Source organism: Neofelis nebulosa, chromosome 7, assembly GCF_028018385.1.
Source record: "Neofelis nebulosa isolate mNeoNeb1 chromosome 7, mNeoNeb1.pri, whole genome shotgun sequence".
NCBI classification, from domain to species: Eukaryota; Metazoa; Chordata; class Mammalia; order Carnivora; family Felidae; genus Neofelis; species Neofelis nebulosa.
In genome coordinates this window covers 47,366,072-47,389,530 of record NC_080788.1, presented here as the reverse complement: position 1 = coordinate 47,389,530, position 23,459 = coordinate 47,366,072, and the positions used below count along the sequence as shown (strand labels likewise).

Below are 23,459 nucleotides of genomic sequence, written 5' to 3'. Positions count from 1 at the left end.
AAATGACCCTAAACAAAACATTCCCATCCCAGTTTGCACCTCTTTCCCCCATCATTCTGTGCCTTATGATGATGGCACAAGACCTGCCACCAGCAGGAAGACAGGTCTCTCCCCGTCAGCCTTCTGATCCCACTTCACCCTGTAGCCACAGACACTAAGCCTCTTGTCTGGAGATCCATCAGCCCTGTGCAGACCCAGTTTAAAGATGCCCCAAACTCCAGAGGATACAAAGTGTAATTTCCAAGAACCACATTGAGGTCCTCTCTGGGCAAGGGATACAAAGGAGCTAGAGCCCTCCCACCCCTCCAAGTGCCTGTAGCAAGATAGGAGCAGCTCTAAGAGACCTCCCTTTTATAAGTCCATGCTCCATCTCTGCTCTCTCCACTTGTTTATACTCTTGTTTTAATCTTGGATCCAGTCAACTTGCTGAACTATCTTATTGGTTCTAATAGTTTTATTCTCCTGTTGATTATATTGATTTTTCCAGAAATTTTTTAAAAAAATGTTTATTCATTTACTTTTGGGAGAGAGAGAGAGAGCACGCAGATGCTCTCACAGTGCACATGAGCAAATGGGGGAGGGGCAGAGAGAGAGAGGGTAAGAGGGAAGCCCAAGCAGGCTTCAACCTGTCAGCACAAAGCCTGACATGGGGACTCGATCTCACAAACTGTAAGATCATGGCCTGAGCCAAAATCAAGAGTCGGAAGCTTAACCGACTGAGCCACCCAGGCACCTCAGTTTTCCAGGAATTTCTATTGTTGTGTAAGCTACCAATAATTTTGACTGGTTCTCAACCTTAAAGGAACATCCAGGCAGTCTTTCTGTCCCCAGGGCCCACCTCACAGGCTGTACATAACCTCCACAGTCACTTAGGGCTCCAGACTTGGTTTAATGGTTTGTCATCGCCATCTTGAAATCAAAATAATTTTGGAACAAGGGGGTCCCCTGTCTAGAGGACAGTGGGTGATGGTTATATAACAAAATCTACAACAGTCAAGAGTTAGCAAAGTATAATTTCTACTCAATGGCCTTGTCTTATCTGGCTATCTAAGTGTTCTTTTGTTGACATGCCAGCGCTGTTGTCGTCACTCTTCTTTCTATTAAAAGTTCTGTATAAAGAAGCTATTTTATCTGTTAAAAAAAAAAAAGTAATCAACTTAAGGATGTTTTAAGTGACTTGTGACTCAGCCTAATGCAGAATGGAGCCATGAGAAATCGGTTGTCCTAATAGGTCAGCGATCAAGTCATTCCAATTTGGATTATTCGAAGAAAACAACCAAATAAAATAGTGAATATAAAAATCATTTTAGGAAACTATTGGCCAGATTCCCTTCTCGAGTCTGAAGACCTTGCTAACATTTGCTAAGGAATTCATTATTTTTCCTTTTTCTGGGAAGCAAATGGGCTCAACCAAGTATGGCTGCTGTCTCAGTCCTCAGAGCCACCACACTAAGGTCTGAGTGCTTTTTCCCTGACCAAGTTTATAAGATTCAATGAAAAGTCACTTCCAGTGCAAGAATTATGCTTGCTTCCTGCCTGGAGAGGCACCGACCCCTTAATTCAATGAGGTAATACAGTATGAAACCCAGGGGAAGGACTGAAAGTGTCAGAACACCCACCACCACCACCACCCATGGTGAACTGATTTCCAGGCCCAGCCTTGAGGCTTGGCTGTGGTGATGGGCCAGTCCCTCTTGGCCCCCACCTTGTTCTAAGGAACTGAGACAGCTGGGGGGTCCACAACTTGCTGCTTGATCAAGAAGTTGACCCCTCCAGTTTCTGGTGCATGGCTAGAAGCTGGAGCATTGTCTCCAGTGAGTGCTGAGGGAAAACGGAAAACAAACAAAAACTCTGACCAGCTGACAAGACCAATTTAAGGTCTCTCCCAAAGAGGAGAGTGGTCTTTACACCTGGCATTTCTAGAATGAAAACCTTATCCCATTGAGTGGGCTTGAGAAAGGGCACATACTTAGCCCAGAAACAAATACTCAGGGGGACATGAAGGTATCAGGAGATCACACATGTCTGTGGCTTGCCAAGGGCAGGACCAGGGCAAGGGGTTGTCGTGGCAACAAATCAGCTTCTGTTGATTATAGGGAAAACTGTCTATCTGGAACCCACCTTAAGTCCGGCCATTTCACATGGTACAACTTCAGAGGGCCTTGGGAGGCCTTTAAACCTTTTTTATTGAAACACAACAAATAATCAGAAAAATATTCCCATAATTGAACAGCTCTATGAAATTTTACACACTCCCCACACCTATGTAGTGACCACAGAGATTGCTACCAGCTCCCCAGAGAGCTCTTCCAGTCAATACCCCCTTTCCAAGGGTGACTATTATGCCAACTTCTAAGGGCATCCACTGTTTCACCTGTTTTGTACTTTATGTAAATGGAATCAGAAATCTGGGTCCTTTTTTGGGCCCAGCTTCTTTGGCTCATCATTACATTTGTGCGATCCAGCCATGGTTGTGAATGATTCATTCTCATATGTGAATAAAGTATTATTTATATAACAAGTCTACTTGTTTGATGGGCATTTGGCTAGTTTCCGATTTGGGACTATTATAAAGAATGCTGAACATTCTGGTACATGCATTTTGCTGAGCATGTACATACTTACTCCTCTTCAGCAGGAATGGAATTACTGGCCCAGAGAGCATAGATTGTAGTAAATACTGCCACCAGCTTCCAAAATATTTGTATCAATTCACATTCCCTTCAATAGTGCAAGAGAGTAGCAAGGCTTTGTCACCCCTGAAATGTGTTCCCTGTTGGTCCCCTCAGAGACATCTGAGGTGTCGCCACTGGAGGTGACTTCCTACAGGGAGAGCCCATGCCCTTACTGGTTATCTACACTGTGTGGGAGTTAGTACTCATTCAGGAAGCTGAGAGACTTTGACAAGAGTCAAGATCAGGGCAGGAGAACCTTGTGCACTTTGTGGCTGGGAAAGTAGATTTGGGGACAGTAGAAATGCTATGATCCTAAGGTTGTGTCCCTGGCTGTCGGGTCTGTGCCTGGCCTCAGCTGCGCCCCATGAGAACAACAGGTTTGGCACTTGTCTGGCAGAGACCTGGTCCCTCACATTCCCCAGGGAGGAAGAGAAAGCAGTGCTGGTGCCCCCGTGTCCCCCAGGGAAGAGTGGAGCCCCCTAGCTGTGCAGCCCCTCGGTTCTGTCTGCTTCTCTGGCTTGGTCCACAGACTCATCACCCGTGCCCATCCCCATCACCCCCAGCCTCCTTTTCTACTTTTCTCCAAAACAGGAATTATTTTGCACATTTTCTTTCCAAGTCCAAAAATAGGAAAGAGAAGGGAACAGCTAATCTGGTCCAGCTGCTGGTTTTGCTACTTAACAAAGATTTTTTTTTTTTTACAGTAATTCTCTCTCTGGTTTTCCCTCACATCTGCACAACCTCCTGCTTCCCCTTCTCCCCTGACACCCCTTTTTACAAAACTGCTCTCTCTAGAGTCCAGAAAATGTTTCTTCCTTAGCTTCCCATAATGTATCCACACAACCAAAGGGGGTCCTCCTCAGTAGTGCCGAGCCCCCCACGCTGGGATTTTTACCTCTTGCCATGTACACACTCTGGGTGGATCATTGGCTGGTTTCAGTGAGTTTCAGCACATCTCACCCCAAGTCCTGGCCTTCTGGTATCACAATCTCACTTCTTGACAAGTTTGAAGGGTAGGCAGAGGTAATAAGAAGAACCTCCAAATAGGCAGCCTCAGTAGGCAGACCAGATGTAAAGTGAATTGCATTGCTTTGTGAATTACCATGTGCTAAACCAAATTCATGCATTCATTCATTTACCCAACCTGCATTTCCTGGGCGCCTAACTTATGGCAGGCTTGGTGCCAGATGCTGGGGTGGGTGCAGACATGTACATGCCACATTGCTCACGCTGAGGAAATTCATGCTGAAGACTGGTAGTAAGGGGACTGTAGGACTCTTCTAATAGCAAAAGACACCACTGACAGCTATTGCAGGATAGCAGGCTCAAACTGGAACTATCCTGGACAAATTCAGACAAATGACACCCTATTAACAGGGTAAGCATTTTGCCCATAGCTTAGGGCACTGGCTTTAACCAAGGTGGTTTCCAACTAGGTCACAGTGGAAATGGGGGCACTAACTCCCCTAGGGTTCCCAGGGACCCCTTTTCCAGTGCGGTTGCCAACTTGCAGCCAAATTGATAAGCAGAATGGAGTGGATTTCTGGTCCTAACAATGTCCCATCCCAGTTCCTTTAGCAGCCAGCACAGTCTTACCTTCTGTCCCTTCCTCAGGCTTCCCTCCATTGCAGATCTGTAGATGCGGGGCCACCCCTCAGGTTGCAGTCTCCACTGCCTGCTTGCTAAGTGATTTCATTGCCATCTACTGTGCCATCTCAAGTCAAATACAGAAATTTGGAGAAGGTCGTAGATATAATCCTTGTCCCCAGATCCTGCATGGGTCTAAAATTTTAAGATATCATATTAGGGTGCTTGGGTGGTTCAGTCAGTTAAGGGTCCAAATCTTGGCTCAGGTCATGATCTCACACACAGATCATGAGATCAAGCCCGTGTCAGGATCTGAGGTCTCAGCACAGAGCCTGTTTGGAATTTTCTCTCTCCCTCTGTCTCTGCCCTTCCCCCGCTCACTCATGCTTGGTATCTCTTTCTCTCTCTCTCAAAATAAATAAATAAACATTTTTTAAATGCCGTATTTTGTCTGAGTATGTGGACCTTTTTCCAATATAATTTCTGAAATTTCATTTAACAGGGAGTCGTAAGTCATGCGTGGCTAACCAGTCTTGAGAAGGAGTCACTGTTTCCAGATCCAGGTTACATTTCCTTAGAAAACTTATGGGAAGGGATTTTATTTAACAGCACAGAGACAGACAATCTCATTTTTGGCTGAAGAGAATCTAGGGGACAGGATTTTTCACATTCTTAGCAGAGAGACCCCCTATGAAGCTTTCAGTTTCCCCCCCTAGGTTTCTGCTCCAGGACTGAGAGGAGAGGGAAACTCAGAAATAAAAGGAAGTTGAATCCAAGAGGAATTACTAAGGCAGCAAGTATTGAAAGAAGGCAATATGCCTTATCTATTTGGGTATCTCTAACTGACAACATCATGAGCACTCAGTATAAATATTTGTCTAATGAATTCATGAATGGATGAGTGAATGAATGAAAAAATTAGACAATTGTGCTTGGAATTGGAGAAGTAACAAGAACAAATCCCTAAAAAGTCTATTATGAATGACATCACTAAAGCAAATGGGGGACAAAAGTGAGTGCCATGGTTCCTGAGGCTGGTCATTGGCTTGGGGGCCTCCACATGTCTCTACAAACTAGTGGGGCTGGTCAGGGAGGCATGTTGGTGCTGGAATGTGGGTTCAGGACTCTTTGTAGCATATAAGCCAGAGATTCTGAGAAGCTTTCATTGAGGCAGCTATTTTCTTTGCCTGCCCATCATCCACTCCCCTTTCTATTGCTAGATTATCAATTGTCCTTTGGTGGATCCACCTCTTATTTAATCTCAATCCATGTGGTTCAGGTGGGATTTACCACACTTCCCAGATCCAGTGATGACCACATGACTTTAATATGTCTAAAGTTATGAATGATTTAGAGATAGGGCCATGACACAGTCTGGCTCAATAAGGGTCAGTCCCAGTACTTTTGCTGGAACCATTGGGAAACAGGTATGGTTATTCTGCTATGGTTGCTAATCTGGGAGATGTCAGATGGTAAATATGCTGGCCGCCATATTAGCCACTAAGTGGGAATAGCCTGACATAAGCTAAAAAATTATTTTTCTGTGTTAAGTTTAGGTTGATTTTTCTGTCTCTTGTAGCTGAGACAGTGCTTTGTTTCTGTGCTCTGAGGCCCTAAAACCACCTGTGGGGTCCTCTGGCCCTTGGTCAAGCATTTTTGCCAACTTTCTGTTGTCCATGCTGGGTGATGAGCTAGGAGGCACCTAGTTTGTGAGTTTGGGACCACAGCATTTTGATCAAGCCTGTCCCCTTGTGTTTAGGCTTCCTGAAAGATTCCAGCTGAGCCTCTTTTGAACTAGAAGATTATCCCTGTGGACAATGCATCAGCATTCTGAGAATGCAGCACACTTTCCATGGTGGGGCTGAATTTCCAGCTTGGTCTCAGCTATTCCAAGCGTCAATGGCTGGGCTGTATTGCCATGGGGACCCTTGAGGTTCTATCTTCATGCCTGGACAGCTGGCTTAGACCAGGGCTGCTTAAAGCGCCCATCCACAGACTAGTTGTTACTGGTCTATGATGAGATAAGTCACTTGTATCAGAATGTATATAAATGTACTGCTTACTTCATAAGGAAAGTCTTACTACAAAAAACCCCCAAAACCAAAAAAAACCCAAAAGCTAAAAACCAAAAAAAAAACCCTTAAAAATATGATTGTTTCACATGATTGTACAACTTTCTTGAGGACCAGTAATAAAAGAATTAGTGAATCGACAGTGGTCTGCAGACCATGCTTTGAGTATCACCTGCCTAGATAGCCCTCAGTTCCCGCATTCACACAGGAGAATTGGTCTTGACCACAGTCACTTTCATAGATGTGATCCCCATGAGAGGGAAGCCTTGCCATCTTCTGAGAATGATGGATCTGCTATGATTCTCAACCTTGGTTGCACACTGGTATCATCTGGGAAGCTCAAAAGATGGATTCCATGTCCCAGACATTTTGATTTGATTGGGCCAGGGAGTGGTCTGAGCATTTGGGATTTTTAGAACTTCTTCAGGTAACTCTCATGTGCAACCAAGGTTGAGAACCACTGCTACAGTTCTAGGTTAGTGGTTGTTCAATGTTAAATGTGTATAAAAATCATTTGGAGAGCTTCTGTGAAATATAATCCTGAACACCAATGCCAAAGACTGATACAGTAGGATCCTGGGAATTGTTCTTTTTTAACAATTCCTTAGTAGCCCAGGAAATTTGATGTAGGTGGTCCATGGACCATGACACCTTGAATAGCACTATTTTAGATTATTGTCTGGATAGGTAAGATCAAGGTAGGCTGGAATAAGCAAAGATTCGAAATGAGTTTTCAATTGTTGAAATGTTGAAGACTTGCCAGGTGAATTTGTTTCCTTTACTTTTCTGAGGATCTCAGCTATGTGGGACTGTCATAGCAGAGGAATGGAGAGCTATTAATAGTGTCTAATGAAATCCAGGAATCAGTGGGCAACCTTAATTGTCTTGGAGCTTATCAATCACTATATTATTAATGTCATTAATATACTGTCTTATTTCACGTGAATGTCCCTGCCTTGAAGCTCGCAAACCACCTTTCTCTGCTGTAGCCTAACAGGAAATGCTATAACAAGACGTCCAAGACAGCCTAGGCCAGGCTTAGGAGTGGCCAGGTCCAATGAGTAAATCACAATGGCACTGTGATAGCGCAGGCTTCTTCTGTCAGCTTTTGTACTTGGTGGAAGTATTTTACCTGTTGAAAGCCTTTATAATGGCAACAAGGGGAAAGAGATCTTTTATCAGGATGAGGTTATACATCCATTCAAAAGTTCACATCATGAGCCAGGTTTTGCTCAGTTGGTTCAAGAGGTTAAAAATCAGAAGGAAAGAGCACTCAATCTCAATGGTAAAACACACTGAAGTCAAGGCGATCTTCAAACAGGAAGCACCCACATCCCCCCCACCTCCTTCTTATTGATGGACAGCCCCTAGGTCCAGGTAATGTACCTCCAAATTCAGGCCTAGAATGAAGATATTGTTAATGTTTAGAAGGACATAGGCTCTGAGGACCAGTTCTATGGGGGAGGTCCTATTAATGAACAGTGAACCACTCCTCCTGGTCTAAAACATCTAAAGTCTGAATACTTGTTCAGGATTCTCTGAGCAGGAAAAAATGGAAGGTATCAACAAAAGATCTTTTCAGTGATTTCTGAAGTGAGTTTTTAATGATCTGGAGATCCTAAATCAACTAAAACTTACTTTAGTGGAGTTAAATTAAATGTACAATTTTCCTCTGTGGGGAGACTTCTTCCTCCTGAAAGCTGGATATGTATAATTTGGAAGATCTAATTATTCTGATTTCCCTTGCATATATTCTGATTACCCAGGACAAACTCATTTTACATCTATTGTCCTTGTATAATAATTAAGATTGTTTCCTTTCAATCACAAGAGTCCCAGTTTGGGTGACAAATTGTATAGGGATTTTTTGTTTTAACTTGTAGGTCAATGAATATAAGTTTTGTCTTTTTTTTTTAAGTTTGTATTTTTTGAAGTGAGAAGTCAGGTTAGGAAATTGAAGTGGGAAAGATATTTGTTTAAAAACAACTATTGCAACATTTGCAAAGTGATCTAAGATGGATTCAGTAGGAATCCAACAATAATTTTTAAAAAATCTCTCAGGCAGTTAAGACTTTTTGATGGAAATTGTTGACTCTTCTCTGCCTCAATGCCCTTTCACTTGAGGAATCCACACTTGTTAAAGGCCATCAGATAAAATTGTAGCTGGATTTAAAAAGGAAAAAAACAATTATTTTTTGAGTCTTACCATGAGCATCTACCCCACTACCTAAGACAAAATAGCAGAGAATCAAATCCCTTCTTCCAAGGAGGATCCTCAGGAAATGAGATATAAACAAAATGTTCTGCCATGAAACTATTGTCCCTTGAGCAGTACTTAATCCAAAAAAAAAAAAAAGAAGAAGAAGAAGAAGAAAAAGAAAAAGAAGAAGAAGAAAGAAAGAAAGAAAGAAAGAAAGAAAGAAAGAAAGAAAGAAAGAAAGAAAGAAAGAAAATGTGTATGTCTTTAGCACTGAGTGGATAGACCAACAGAATTGCCAGTACCTGCCACCCAGCCTCATGTCTCTTTCTGGGTCAACCCTAGGCTCAGTTTCAAGCTCATTTCTAGGTCAACCACATTCAATGTAGGGAATAAAGACTATGTCAGCAGCTTTTATATCAGTAGAGCCTTAAACTTCTCTCCTCTGGTGTTCCAGGTGTTCCTGAGAGGTGTGGAAATGTGGCTAGTCCATCACATCATCATTATCAACATGGCTACCACTTATATGAGTGCACATCACATAAGAAGAACTGTTTCAAATGCTCTACATGAAGCAACTCACTCATTCTTAACAACCTTATAAGGAGGTACTATTGTAATCTGCCTGTGGCAGATGAAACTGAGGCACAGATAAGTGAGGTGACTTGCCTAAGTTCCCACAAATAGTAAGATGTGGAGTCAAGATTCAAAATGAGGAAATGTGATTCCTGAGCCTTTGCTCCCAACCTCTTTCTTCATCTCCACTCTAATACAAATGACAATATGTATGGAAACTCTATTTCTCCTGACATCATTTCCCTCTCGAGCTACTTCCCTCCTTCCCTTTACAGCAAAATTCCTCAAATTCCTCAAATAGCACAACTATACTTCCATCCCTTCCAATCTTGCCTCCCTTCCAATCAGGCCTTCACCCCACCACTCCACTAAAATTGTTCCATCAGAATAACCAATGGCCTCCATGTTGATAGATCCGATGGAAATTCTCAGTTCCATCCTCCTTGATGAGTCAATAGTTAACAAGTTGCTCACTCATAACTCCTTGAAAAAAAATCTCTTTATCGGCTACCAGGGCAACACATTTCCTTACCTCACTGGCCATTCTTCTTCAGTCTCTAGAGTTACCACCTCTTGATCTCCTCCAACACCACAATATTGGTGTGTCTCTGGGCTCAGTTCCTAGAATTCCTCTTTTGTCTGTCTATACTCTTGATGATCTCACTCTACTTCATAATTTTCAATATCTGTATTATAACATTTTATGTCCAACCTATGTCTCTCTTTTGAAACACATCCACCGTACCCCTCATCCAAGCCTTCATCATCTCTTGCCAGGACCGTTGTAATAGCTTCTTCATTTGTCTTCCTGCTTCTACTCTCATCCCCTTTTCAGTCTTTTCTCAATATAGCAACCAGAAAGATACTGTTTTTTTTTTAAATTTTTTAACATTTATGCATTTTTGAGAGACAGAGAGAGAAAGAGCATGAGTGGGGGAGGGGCAGAGAGAGGGAGACACAGAATCAGAAGCAGGCTCCAGGCTCTGAGCTGTCAGCACAGAGCCTGATACGGGGCTTGAACCCACAAACTGCAAGACCATGACCTGAGCCGAAGTCGAATGTTTGACTGAGCCACTCAGGTGCCTCCAGAAAGATCCTGTTTAAATGTGATTCATATCATGTTACTCTGCTCAAAATAATACAATGGTTTTTCATTGTACAGAGTGTGGCAGATTATATTTTTCAAAGATGGCTATACCAGTATTTTCTATCCCACAGGCTCTTCTTATAACATGACTTTAGAGAAATGGGATTTGTATTATCTCTCTTGAATCTGGACAGGCTTACGACTATGGCAAAAGTCATAAAAGTAACTTTCAAGGCTAGACCAGCCTTTGAATCTTTCTAGATTCTAAGTGCCCCAAACACTGTGGGAAATCATGGAACACAAACAATCCATCCTTATAATGCCCTGTCTGAATTCCTAACCCACACATGCATCATAAAATGATTATTTTATGAAACTACATTTTGAGGTGGTTTGTTACACAACAAAGGTAACTGGAGCATCGGATAAAAACCAAAGTCCTTATGGTAGCTACAAGGTCTCCCATAATCTGGCTCTTTGTTATGGCCCTGACTGACCTCACCTCCTACCACCACCCCCCCTTCCACTCTAGGCATCCTGGCTTACTTGCTATTCTTCGACTGTAGCAAGCCAGTCCCTGCAACAGAGTCTCTACATTTGTTATTCTCACTGCCTGGAGGTTCTGCCTCCCAGTTATTTTCATACTCAATCTCTCATCTCCTTCAAATTTCTCTTTTCCATCTTCCTTGCTAGGATATCCAGGCTCCAAGATGGTGCCAATGATAGCTGCCTCCTGGCATCATGCTATGGCATGGTCTCCTCCCACACGGATCATCTACCAATAGAATGTAGTAGAAATGAAAGAATATGACCAGGCTAGGTTGCAAAAGACACATTGGCTTCCATGTTGCCCTCTTGGGTCATTCATTCTGGGGGAAGCCAGTTACCATGTTGAGAGGAGACACAAGCAGCAAGGTGGAGGCCTGTAAGGTGAGGAGCTAAGGTCTGTTTCTTCCAGAGCCAGCAAGTGTCTGAGGCCTCCTGCCAAACCCATGAGAGTAAGGTATATTGCAAGGGGATTTTCCAGTTCCATTCAAGCCTTCAGATGACTGCAGGCCAGCTGACATCTTAATCGCAGCCTTGTTATAGACTCCAACCCAGAACCACCCAGCTAAGCTGCACGTGATTTTATGACCCACAAAAGTTGTGAAATAACAGATGTTGTTTTAAGCCACTCAATTTTGGGATAATTTGCTCCTCAGAAAAAGATAACTGAAACACCTGGCTACCCTATTTAACAATGTAACCCCTCTCTTCCCAACATTCTGTCCCTCTTTCTTGGTATTTTTCTCCACTGCCCTTATTACCACCTAATATACTACATATTTTACTTACTTATCTTAATTACTGACTCCTCTCCTGCTCCCCACTGTAATGTAATCTCTAGAAGGATAGACATTTTTGCCTGTTTTAGTCTCTGCAAATCTGCAGTCCAGGCATATGGCCAGCATTCAGTAAATATGTGTTAAAAGGATAAATCTCCCATGCCACTCTGTGATCAATTGGTTATGGCTACCTGAAACCCCGCGTTAATAGCAAGGATCGCCTGAGGTTAGCAGAAGAGTGCTGCCATCTATTAGTGATGACTGCTATGGCTATAAGAGCTGCAGTGCCATCACACTTGCCATGCAAATGCCCTCCCCACTCCACCCCTGCATCTTTTCATCAGGCACAATTCCTACCCAAGTTAGCCTATACCAATAATTACAGAGTTTATATTTTGTCGAGGCCACCAGATTAAGCAACTCATTCCACAGTTCAGCATTCATAACATTAGTAAAAATATTTCTCTCCTAATTCTCAATATAAATGTCAACATTCAGCTTGTCTGTTGGCTCTTGATTATCTTCTGGAGAGGCAAAGAATAACTGGTCACCATTATTTTTGAACTACTTAAAACAGAAAATAAACATTAAGAAATGAAAATTATATGGCTTACGGGGGGGGGGGGAATTTGAAACTTGAATACTGTCCAACCATAGAAATCAGAGTTTATGTAGGAGTTTGAAAGTAATTTTAAAAATGGATTCAACATTTATGCAGCCCATGAGAATATCACCAGCCCTGATCACAGGATGGAGTGCAGCATGCATGAAAATCAGGTCTGCACCATTGCTCATGGGCCTAGAGATCCTCTTTGAACACATTACTCTTCTCTGTTCATTCAAAAAACATTTTCTGATTGCCTACTGTGTTCTTGACATGGCTTTAAGTACAGGAAATTCAGTAGGGGAGTAAGCAAAGTTCCTGCCTCAAACATCTTACATTATTTTCCTGAAATGGCATGATTTTCTATCTGGCTCTGCTCACCCCAGTTAGACAGTCAAACTCAAATGTCCAAGAGATTTCTATGTTCAGCACTGTTCTTTGTCCCTTATCACATGGAATTGTAAGATAGTAGAGTAGGACAACCCACATAGTTTTGATCGGCCTGTCAGTTTTTAATTGGTTTTCCTCAAATCCAGAACCCTTATCTTTTATGAAACAAGAGGCAAAAAATTTAATTCCACCTTCCAAGTCCAAGCATTACTTTTAGAGAATCTGGGTATCTTCAAGGTAATGATTGCCCAGGTTCCTTCTGGGGAGACTGGAGAAGTCTGTTGTGAGAAAGGCTTCCAGCAGCTGAGTGGGCACCAGGTCTATTCAAGACCCATCTGTCAAACTGAAACCTGGATCCATCACAGGCATGTGAAGCAGGTTTGGGTAGGTGTGTGGGTGATGATGTAATGGGTTCAGTTTTCAATTTGTTGGCCATAAGAGAACTTTGGAAAATCCAAGAAGACAGTCCTATTAGTGGGAAATACAATCAATGATCCATTCAGCATTCCATCACTGTATTGGTGACAGCTGACATGCAGGAACTACAGATCAAGGAAGAGAGGGTTGAGGGTATATTTCTAGGGCACATCAACATTTCACATACATTAACTCATTTGACCCTCACCATAATCACTATGGCAGGTTGAATGGAGATTATTTTAGTCTTTGTTTTATAGACAAGAGATGGGAAATTCTGAGAAATCAGTTTGCTCAAGGTCTCATGGAGCAAAGTCAAGAATAGGCCTGGTATGACCCCCTTCTGCAACATTTACTATCCTGCAACATGGCCTTCTAGAGAGAAAGACTGTATCAGTATTATCCAAATTCTGTTGCTTCTGCATTTTTGATAATCACTCTGGAAACTCTTTCCTTATACATGGGAAAGGGAGAAAAGGCTGTATCAGCTGGATTTCCTTTATGTGCTGTGGATGGAACATAAAACTAGAGTCTTAGCATCTAAGATCTAAGCATCTTAGATGGCTCCTGTCACCCTGCCTGTAGCTGACTGCCCTCTGGCTCCAAACATACCTCATTTTTCCTACTAAAATCTGACCCGAAGAAATACAGTTGAAACCCTGACAATTTTGTATTTTTGTAACACAGTGGTCCAGACAGAGATGAAAAGATTCAAGCAAAAACCTTTTTTTTTTTTTTTTTAGGAAAACAAGCTAAAAGTAATTTCTTCTTTGCAAATTCCGAGCTTCACCTTTGTGTGTCTTGAAATTCCTTGGCAATGCACTTAATTTTGGGGAATCTGAGTTTATTAGAGGAATGTTGGGAGGAAGAAGGCTACCTGCCCTCCCAGCTCAGTGTTAGATTTAACTGTGAGTGTGTCTGCTTTGGTTTGTTATAACTATAAGACACAGTGATGGTCTGAGTCTCTCCCTCACTACCCGGAATGAAGATAGGGTATCTGCTGGCTCTGTTCCAGACCAATAACCAGGGGATGGACAAGGAGACGCTGAATTACAGTACTTTTTGAGAAGAGGAGTATGAGCTTATCCCATCCTCTCTACAACTGCCAAGTTTCCAGAAACTTCCAAGGGAACAAAATTAGCCTACAGCACCCTTTGGGAAAGTCTGGTGGAGGGCACTGGCACTGGTTTTTCCTTGATAAGGCCTTACTAACGGGAATGTGATTTACAAAAAAGTACACCCCATGAACAGACTAATAAGAACTACCCCTACCATATTATCATGCATTTTATCTGGACACTTTAGGAATGTTACTTCCTCATCTCACTTAATAGTTGCAAAACACCAGTGAGAAGCATAATTTTCTCCATTTTACAAATGAAAAAACCAAGAGTCAGAGGTATCACATAATTGGCCGAGATTCACAAAGCTGGTAGGAAGCGGAGCAATGAGTGTCTGACTTCAGTGTCCATTTTGCCCAGGTGGGGATTCTGTCCCTGGGTCTGTAGCCCTTTGTTAGGGAGTTCATTTCAAATTCAGCAGGCTGCTTTCCAAGTCAGCCTTCTGTCCTGGATGGGGGGTTCCCATAGCCCCTGATCACACTGCAGTGCAGTGGAGTTGGAGGGCTAGTTAAAAAACAGAAGTGGGGCACCTGGGTGGCTCAGTCAATTGAGTGTCTGACTTCGGCTCAGGTCATGATCTCACAGTTCCTGAATTTGAGCCCCGCGTCAGGCTCTGTGCTGACAGCTCAGAGGCTGGAGCTTGCTTCGGATTCTGTGTCTCCTTCTCTCTCTGCCCCTCCCCTGCTTGTGCTCTCTCTCTGTCTCTCAAAAATAAATAAATGTAAAAAAAAATTTTTTTTAATTAAAAAAAAAAACAGAAGCAAGGTTGCCACATGTAGCAAATGAAAATATAAGACTCACTTAGCTTTAAGTTTAATAAAAAATGAGTAGTTTCTTTTAAAAAATGTTTTTAAAGCAGGGTCCATGCCCACCATGGGGCTTGAATACATGACCCTGAGATCAAGAGTCACATGCTCTACTGACCAAGCCAGCCAGGCGCCCCAATAGCAAATAATTTCTTAGTACATGCCAGATATCGCATGGAACATACTTATACTAAGATTTTGGGGGTCTGTCTGAAATTCAGTCAAAACTAGGCATCCCATATGGAGCCTGGCAGCATGAGATGGGAGGGAAGCACAGTCCCAGGCTTCAACCAGCACAGCGCTGGGCTCAGCTCTTCTTCCTGGCTTGGTATTTCAGGCAACCCTTCCCTCTCCCAAATTTCTCAAATCTCCAGAGACTCGGCCTGCTTTCCTCTCCTTTCATGGAGCCACTTCCTAATCCCAATGGAAAATTTTCCTAGAGTCCTCATACTTCCCATCTTCTTTTCTCTGGCCCTCCAAATAAGCACACACGCTCTCTTGCTTCCTTTTCAGGGTTTTCCCACTAACCATCACAAGAACACCAACAGGGGTAGTAAAAGGAATAATAAGCATGAAGAAACCCAGAAGCTTCCAAAATGACTATAATGGTCTCTTGGTAATTATTTCCCACTTTCTCAGCAACACCCACACTCCCACCTCCTACCGCTCCACCCCCAGGTCTCTCTTTCTGAGCTGGTTCTAGACTTCTCCTCAGACTGGTGCCAGAGTTCATCAGCCCCACAGGCTTCTCATTCATCAGTCATCTCTCTCCACTGACTCTTGACCCAAGCAAGGCCAAATGCTGCCTTTGTTACACACTGCTGCGTTGAACGAAGCTATAGCCAGAGGAGGTGTGCCCCCTCCTGCACTGGCAGACCTTCATGCCCGTGTATAAACTATCTCAGGAAACAGACTCCCTTCTTCCTTTACCATGTTCAGTCCTTGTCTTTAAATCCTAAGTCCAGGGCAACTGCAACTATGCTCCTGCCTTTAAACCCCCATTCTTTTGGCACCCTCAAGTAAGCCTGGTCCTTCCTACACAGCCAGTACTACAACTGTTTCATTTCTCTTGATCTCCACCAGTCTGGCTCCTCACATTGCTGGGCATCTAAGGAAGAGCTGTCATCACCTAGCAGCCCACTGGCTGATTCTGGCCCACAGATTTTGGGCGGAGAAATTGTACAATGCGTTAAAAATTAGCTAACATCAAAAAGTTTTCATTATAACTTCTGCTTCTGGCTTATCTTTATAAATCAGAAGATCTCAGGCCACCAGGCCCACATTTCTGCACATTCTGGGGTGCCTGCACACCCTGCTTCCCCATTTCCTTCCTCCAGTTTCCTGCCAGTCCCGTCAGGACTGACACTCAGCCATTCACCGGAGAATTACAGGACTTTCACACACGAGTGGCAGACTAGACATAGACTCCTGATTAACACATTACATAACAGGCTGAGAACCAGGTTAAATTATAGTAATTTTTTTTTAATGGGTAGTTAAAACAGTTCTAAAAGAAATCATTAGGGGCGCCTGGGTGGCTCAGTTGTTTGAGTGTCCGACTTCGGCCCAGGTCATGATCTCATGGTTCGTGGGTTCAAGCCCCATGTTGGGCTCTGTGCTGATGGCTCAGAGCCTGGAGCCTGCTTCAGATTCTTTCTCCCTGTCTCTCTGCCCCTCCTTGGCTTGCATTCTGTATCTCTCTCTCTCTCTGTCTCAAAAATAAACATTAAAAAAATTAAGAAAAAAAAGAAATCATTTATTTTCTCTTATGACTGGATATGCTAATTTGAGGATTACTGAAAAGCATGCATATAGTTATTCTGGTTGTCCTTTACAGGTTTAGAATTAACTGAATCTAGTGCTACAAAATATATAGACATTATAAAATTACATCTCATTAAATTTAAAGGAAAAGTTTGCTGGTAAATAATTGTAGATTTGCTCATTGAATGTATTTCAGAACACATTTCATGTTACAATCTGCCAAATCATATGGAATAGGAGTCTCTTCATTTTTGCCAACATGGGAGTAATAGGCGAAAGCCAAAGACAAGCGGACGGAACGTGGAATTTCACTCTCCCTCTGCAAAGACTCAGAAGAAAAGAATATGTTTGTCAGCATCTTTATGATAACACCACAAGCAAAGACAATACTGAGTTTCTTCAATACTCCCCAAAGCAGAGAAACATCTCGTGTTTACTGTTGACAACAGTGTTGTCTGTCCTCAGAGCTCAGGCGCTGGCATCATCTGCTACACTTGATCATCTTACCTACAAAGTTATCCTCCTGAATAATGTAAGAAATACTTCCTGGCAAGTATTTGAGAGCCATTTTGCAAAATAAAGCATCTTGATGGATCAATAACATACATAGATGCTAATTAACATGTCCATCATACAATCATTATATTCATCACATTATAAAGTACATCTTACTGGAGAAATGTTTTCTTTCTTATTTTTGTTGGAAAAGTCAGAATTTATCCCCGCTTATCCAAATCTGGCCCATATTGTTAGAAGAGATCACAAAACTATAGAGTCACAGATTTTAAAGATGTCTTGGTGTTGGGTGACGCATTTTATCCCTTTTCCATCATCAGAGTTAACTGGAAGAATGCAGGACAGGTTTGGCTCACAGAGAGAGAGCCAAAAGATGACCGCACCTGAGCAGAGTATATGTCCAAATTCTGCTCAAATTTTGCAAATGAAGAAGCTGAGACTAAAGAAGAGGAATTAGCAGGACAAAGCCTCATGGTTGGTACAAGACACAGGAGTCTGGGTTGGTGTGCTACTCTTTCTAGCATTGCCTCCTTAGAAAATGCAAAACGACGTTGAGGATCCTCTGTGGAAGAAGTCAGGAGCATGCACTGTACCCTTTAAAAGATTTTCATTAAAATGGTGAAATACACAATGTTTTTACATAAAGGGACAAAAAGATGTCCATATATGTAACTAGAAGAATATATACCCAATGCTAACACTAGAATATAGGCTCTGATTACTGCTGTCTTCACGGCACTGACAATTTTGGGGCACAGTAGGTGTTTGATAAATAGGGTGACCATATGTGCTGGTTTGCCTAGGACATCCCCATTTATGCCTCTCGTCCTGAGGGTGGGCCCCTTAGTGCTCCTTTCCATTCTCCAATATCTCCAATATTAACTAAATATTAATAAATGCACTTGAATGAATAATTTATGACGGATGGGATTCATTTTTATTTTTCTGTTTTGATTTATCTGCATTTTCTAAATTCTGTATTAATAAACATGTGTATTTGCATATTAGGAAAAAACATTTTTTAATTAAAAATAAAAAATTTGGGGCGTCTGGGTGGCTCAGTTGGTTAAGTGGCCAACTTCAGCTCAGGTCATGATCTCGCAGTCTATGGGTTCAAGCCCCGTGTCGGGCTCTGTGCTGACAGCTGGGAGCCTGGAGCTTGTTTCAGATTCTGTGTCTTCCTCTCTCTCTGTTCCTCCCCCGCTTGCACTCTGTCTCTCTCTGTCTCTCAAAAATGAATAAACATTAAAAAAATAAAATAAAATAAAAAATTTGCCTCTTGATCAAATCTAGCTTCAGTTCAAATAGTCAATCCTATGAATCATGGAATTTCCTGATGATAATCTAAATATTGCAATAAACCTCCAGAGTTTAATTTTTTTTTAAGTTTTAATTATTATTTTGAGAAAGAGAGAGAGCACAAGCAGGGGAGGGGCAGAGAGAGAGGGAGAGATAGGATCCCAAGCAGGCTCCACACTGTCAGCATGGAGCTTGATGTGAGACTTGAACTCATGAACCATGAGATCATGACCTGAGCAGAGACCAAGAGTCAGACATTTAACCAAATGAGCCAGACAGGTACTCCCAACATGAAATTTCTTTCTTAAACCTACAATTTACAAATAGAATGTTAAATTGCTCTAGAACACTAGAGCAAAACTGAAAATCACAAATATTTTTTTTTAACTCAGATTACAACATAGTGTGGTTTTCAAATTAAGCCACTTCTATGTTAAACTATTTGGCAATTGGATCTCTATGATAAGTAAAGAGACTCTTTGAATGTGTTATTTCTTTTTGGTTTAAAAAAATAATTAATTTTTTGTTAATTTCTCTCTAGGAGTGTTTTGTGTTAAGAATTCCTACTCGTGGGGCGCCTGGGTGGCTTAGTCAGTTGAGTGTCCAACTTCAGCTCAGGTCGTTATCTCACAGTCTGTGAGTTCGAGCCCTGTGTCGCTCTGTGCTGACGGCTCAGAGCCTGGAGCCTGCTTCGGATACTGTGTCTCCCTCTCTCTGCCCCTCCCCCGCTCATGCTCTGTCTCTCTCTCTCTCTCTCTCTGTCAAAAATAAATAAACATTAAAAAAAAAAAAGAATTCCTACTCGTCCCCATTTTTGTGAAAAGTGGATATTCCTAAAAATTTAATGAAGACCTGCCTGTCCATAAACCATGTCAAATCACAACTTTTTCTTATTATATTCAGCTGAGGAAACAGAAATGTTTTTAAACAATGAACTTGATATCACAGAAATACACTTTAAAATTTGGGTGGAGGTACGTAGAGAGACAGGATGGTGAATACCCGGGAAAATAAAAGAGGGAAAGAAGGAAAGCCTTGCCCACTGCCTTCCAACAGGGAAATGAATGTAATGGGACAGTGAGAGCTTCAGGGCTTCCAATAGCAAGAGAGACACCCTTCCCTCCCTGACACTCCCACCTCCCAGCTTCCAAGATGCTGTGCCCTTTGACTTCCCAGCTCTTCACACTTGGCTTCTGCCCTTTCCACCATCCCTGGGGCTCAGTTCTTAGCATTCGGCTGTGGTTCCTTTGCGAGGCTCTTCCTTCACTGTGGTGCTGGTCTCCCACTAATCCATTCTGATATCCAGAAATGTCCATCTCACCCCAAATCACCCTAAGAACAGCATATGTACACAGGCTTTCAGACCACTTTCCTTGAGATGCCCTACCATCACTGGAACATAAATGAATAAATGTGATCAAGCACCTACTATGTGCAAGCCACCGCAGGGGATGCATTTTAATCTTTTTTCCATCATCAGAGTTAATTGGAGGAAAGGCAGAACAATATTGGCTCACAGAGAGGGAGCTGGAAGTGGACCCCACCTGGGCAGAGCATATGTGCATGGGACCCATTTACTGCTTTCATCACTTGCCTTCGTGGGACTGAGCCACATCTGGATCCCATTACAATTATGAAAGGTGCAGGCTTCATGCTTGCTCCAAAGCCCAGCTCTGATTTCACAACCAGCCTGGAGAAGCAGGAGGCAAGTAAATACTTCCTGTTCCATTTGTAATCAACATGCACTTGACATCAATAAACCAGGATAATTACATTATCATTATCATTACCATCATTATTATTGGCCACAATCGAGGAGACATTAATAGGGGTTTCTGCAGCATCCTCTTGGGACGGATGGGACCAACACTGGAGTAGGAGGGTGGAGGAGGATGCCATTTGTCGCTTTCCTTAGCCAAGCAGATGAGGCAACTCTTAAAATGCTCTCAAAAGACATAAAGATTTGATCTCACAGACCAGCAGTTGATTGCCTCCATTGTTTCTTCCACACAAAATCACAAGGTCTCCAGGCCTTGAATATTTTCTGGAACCCCAGAACATTGGAAGAGGAGGGATTTTTTTTTTTTTTAATTTTTTTTTCAACATTTTTTATTTATTTTTGGGACAGAGAGAGACAGAGCATGAACGGGGGAGGGGCAGAGAGAGAGGGAGACACAGAATCGGAAACAGGCTCCAGGCTCCGAGCCATCAGCCCAGAGCCTGACGCGGGGCTCGAACTCACGGACCGTGAGATCGTGACCTGGCTGAAGTCGGACGCTTAACCGACTGCGCCACCCAGGCGCCCCGGAAGAGGAGGGATTTTTAAAGATAGTCAAGTCTAGCCTCTTCTTCTTTCTTTTTTCTTTTATTGTTTTATTTTTGCTGTTGAGGAAATGTAGACCAAGGGACTTGATAGCACATTAGTCTGTAGAACTCAAACTAGAACTTCAGCTTTGGCCTGTCCACTTCCTCCACTGGTTGGGAAGAGCTTAACCGAGCTACCTTCATTCTTATACGTCGGCTTCTTCACCAGAAATTAGACTTTCTAATGGCTTAAGATTCTTCACCGTGGCCCTTAGGCATTCTCTTGTCCATTATCTAATGCAATATAAATATTTGGCAAACAGCCACTTGGCTTCTCCCCTGAAAAGAGAACTGCTACAAGTGAAATTTACATCAGACTATCTCTGCTGAAAACCCTCAGGGCAGTGTGGGTTGTTAGATGCTGGCAAGAATTGTGGAGAGATTTTTCCTTTTGAAAAATGTATATGTAGGAGGTGTGTGTGTGTGTGTATCTTACTTGGATATACTCTTTGTTGGATGGTATCCTATCATCAGATGAAGCCTGAAGGAGTATGGGTGGTGGTGGAAAGAGAAATGGATTATTTTGTGTTATCCATTATTTTGTGTGATATCACATCTATGATCCTGCTGTGTTTTTAGAATTGTTCTTTTGGACAGTGGGTAAGTCACCTTGTCAATGAAACTATCTGGTGGTGACAGATGATAACTAGACTTAACTGTGGTGATCACTTTGCAATGTACACAAATGTCAAGTCACTATGTTGAATACATAAAACTAATTAAATAATGTATGTCAACTATATAGTTCAATAAGAAATTTTTTATTAAATTTTTTTAAATGTTTATTTATTTTTGAGAAAGAGAAAGCGTGAGCAGGGAAGGGGCAGAGAGAGAGACACACACAGAATCCGAAGCAGGCTCCAGGCTCTGAGTTGTCAACACAAAGCCAGATGCGGAGCTCAAACCCATGAACTGTGAGATCATGACCTGAGCTGAAGTCAGACCCTTAACCGACTGAGCCACCCAAGTGCCCCAATAAGAAAATTTTTAAATGAAACTACCTGGGACTTTGCAATGTACACAAATGTTGAGTCACTATGTTGTATACGTAAAACTAATTGAATACTGTATGTCAATTACATAGTTCAATATAAAAATTTTTTAATGAAACTACCTGGGACATCCATACTCATAAACATGCATGAGCACATGCGCACACACACACACACACACGCACGCACCACCTTTTTTATCTTCATCACTTTCACTATATCATTGGTACAGAAATGTACAAAGAGAAACAAAACCACCCACGCTCCTTATACTCATAAGAGTCTCTGGTGTCCTAGTGAATGGGTGGTAATGACTGGATGGAATCATCCCTGAATGTATGCAAACCCTTGGAGTCTTTGATTAATAAACAAATATTGTTGATTCTAAAGTTATTTTAATTGTGATTAAAAAGAGCAAAATATGATTAATAAACAAGTTTTTACTTACAGCCACCAACTAAGTCACTTCTTTGATGAGCATTTTTAAAAGAAATAAATTATGAGACACCTCTTAGCTTCCATGATCAATCATGTCAAAGTGACCCTTTTCAAGGGCAGCTTTTCTGTTTAGGAAAAGGACAAAGGAGTAGTCCAGGGCGGCTGCTCAAACGAACTGGCTGGACAAATGCAGAGAGGTGTCCTTTTCCAAATGTGGGCCTCTGGCTCATTTCCTTCAATTTGCTCACCTTTCTTGTATGAAATGACCTGATTTTCCTCAACATCTTGATGATTTATTGTAAATAAGGGTTATTTATAAGAGATCTTCCTGGAGGAATAGCAGAATTATGTAATGGCTTCCCAAGAGGCCAGCTTAGCATTGTAACTCCCCTTCCTCCAATTCAGGGCAGAAACAAGAAAATAAAACCTCATTTAACTGTTTATTCAACCCAAATAAATCTGGCTCCAGGGCCTGCCAAGATTTTACAGTGCCAGAGGCAAGGGGGTGAGAAACCAGAAAGGGAAAGGAGGAAAGAGAATTGTAAGATGTGGGCAAGCGAGGGAAGCAAACAGCTCACACGGCGTGAGCTTCCTGCCTCCACAGACCCTGTTTATGAAATCTGAGCTCCTGCACCCCCGACACATGGAGTCAGGATCCAAAACGGATGGAAAATGAGAAAACTTCAAGCCATTTCCTGACTTCTCCAGTGTGTTCTCACCTTTTACCAGTTGGGCCCCAGACTGGACAGGTGCGAACAACATTTCCTTCACACTGTTCCCCAGTCCTTGTTCCTTGGGGTTCAGAGGGGCTGCATGTTAGAAGGGACCTCAAAAGGTCATCCAGCTGATTCTGCTGCCTCCAGGCAACAATGCCTCACCGCAGTTGAAGATTCCATACTTTGTTTTGGAATATTCCACAACCCCCGTTGGTTGTCTGTTTCAAGATTGAACCATCCCATTTTCTTTTCTTTTTTTTTTTTTTTTTTAATGTTTATTTTTCGAGAGAGAGAGAGAGAGAGACAGACAGACAGACAGAGAGAGAGAGAGGCAGAAAGAAAGGGAGACACAGAATCTGAAGCAGGCTCCAGGCTCCCGTGCTATCAACACAGAGCCCGACACGGGGCTCTAACTCATGGACCATGAGATCATGACCTGAGCCAAAGTTGGATGCTTAACTGACTGAGCCACCCAAGCACCCCATGAACCATCCCATTTGCAAAGTGTTTGCT

The 23,459-nt window shown here is 42.4% G+C and overlaps 1 long non-coding RNA gene across 2 annotated transcripts; it reads right to left on the bottom strand.

Moving 5' to 3' along the window:
* Positions 1–1,039: 1,039 nt before the first annotated feature.
* Positions 1,040–23,069, bottom strand: LOC131516500 (uncharacterized). Of its 2 annotated transcripts, XR_009264114.1 has the most exons (3): positions 22,950–23,069; positions 4,272–4,457; positions 1,040–1,131 (listed from the first exon to the last, which is right to left on the bottom strand). It is a non-coding gene; the product is annotated as an uncharacterized LOC131516500 (long non-coding RNA). The 2 variants fall into 2 exon arrangements; XR_009264113.1 differs by lacking the exons at positions 1,040–1,131; positions 4,272–4,457 and adding an exon at positions 16,788–16,940.
* Positions 23,070–23,459: the final 390 nt, after the last annotated feature.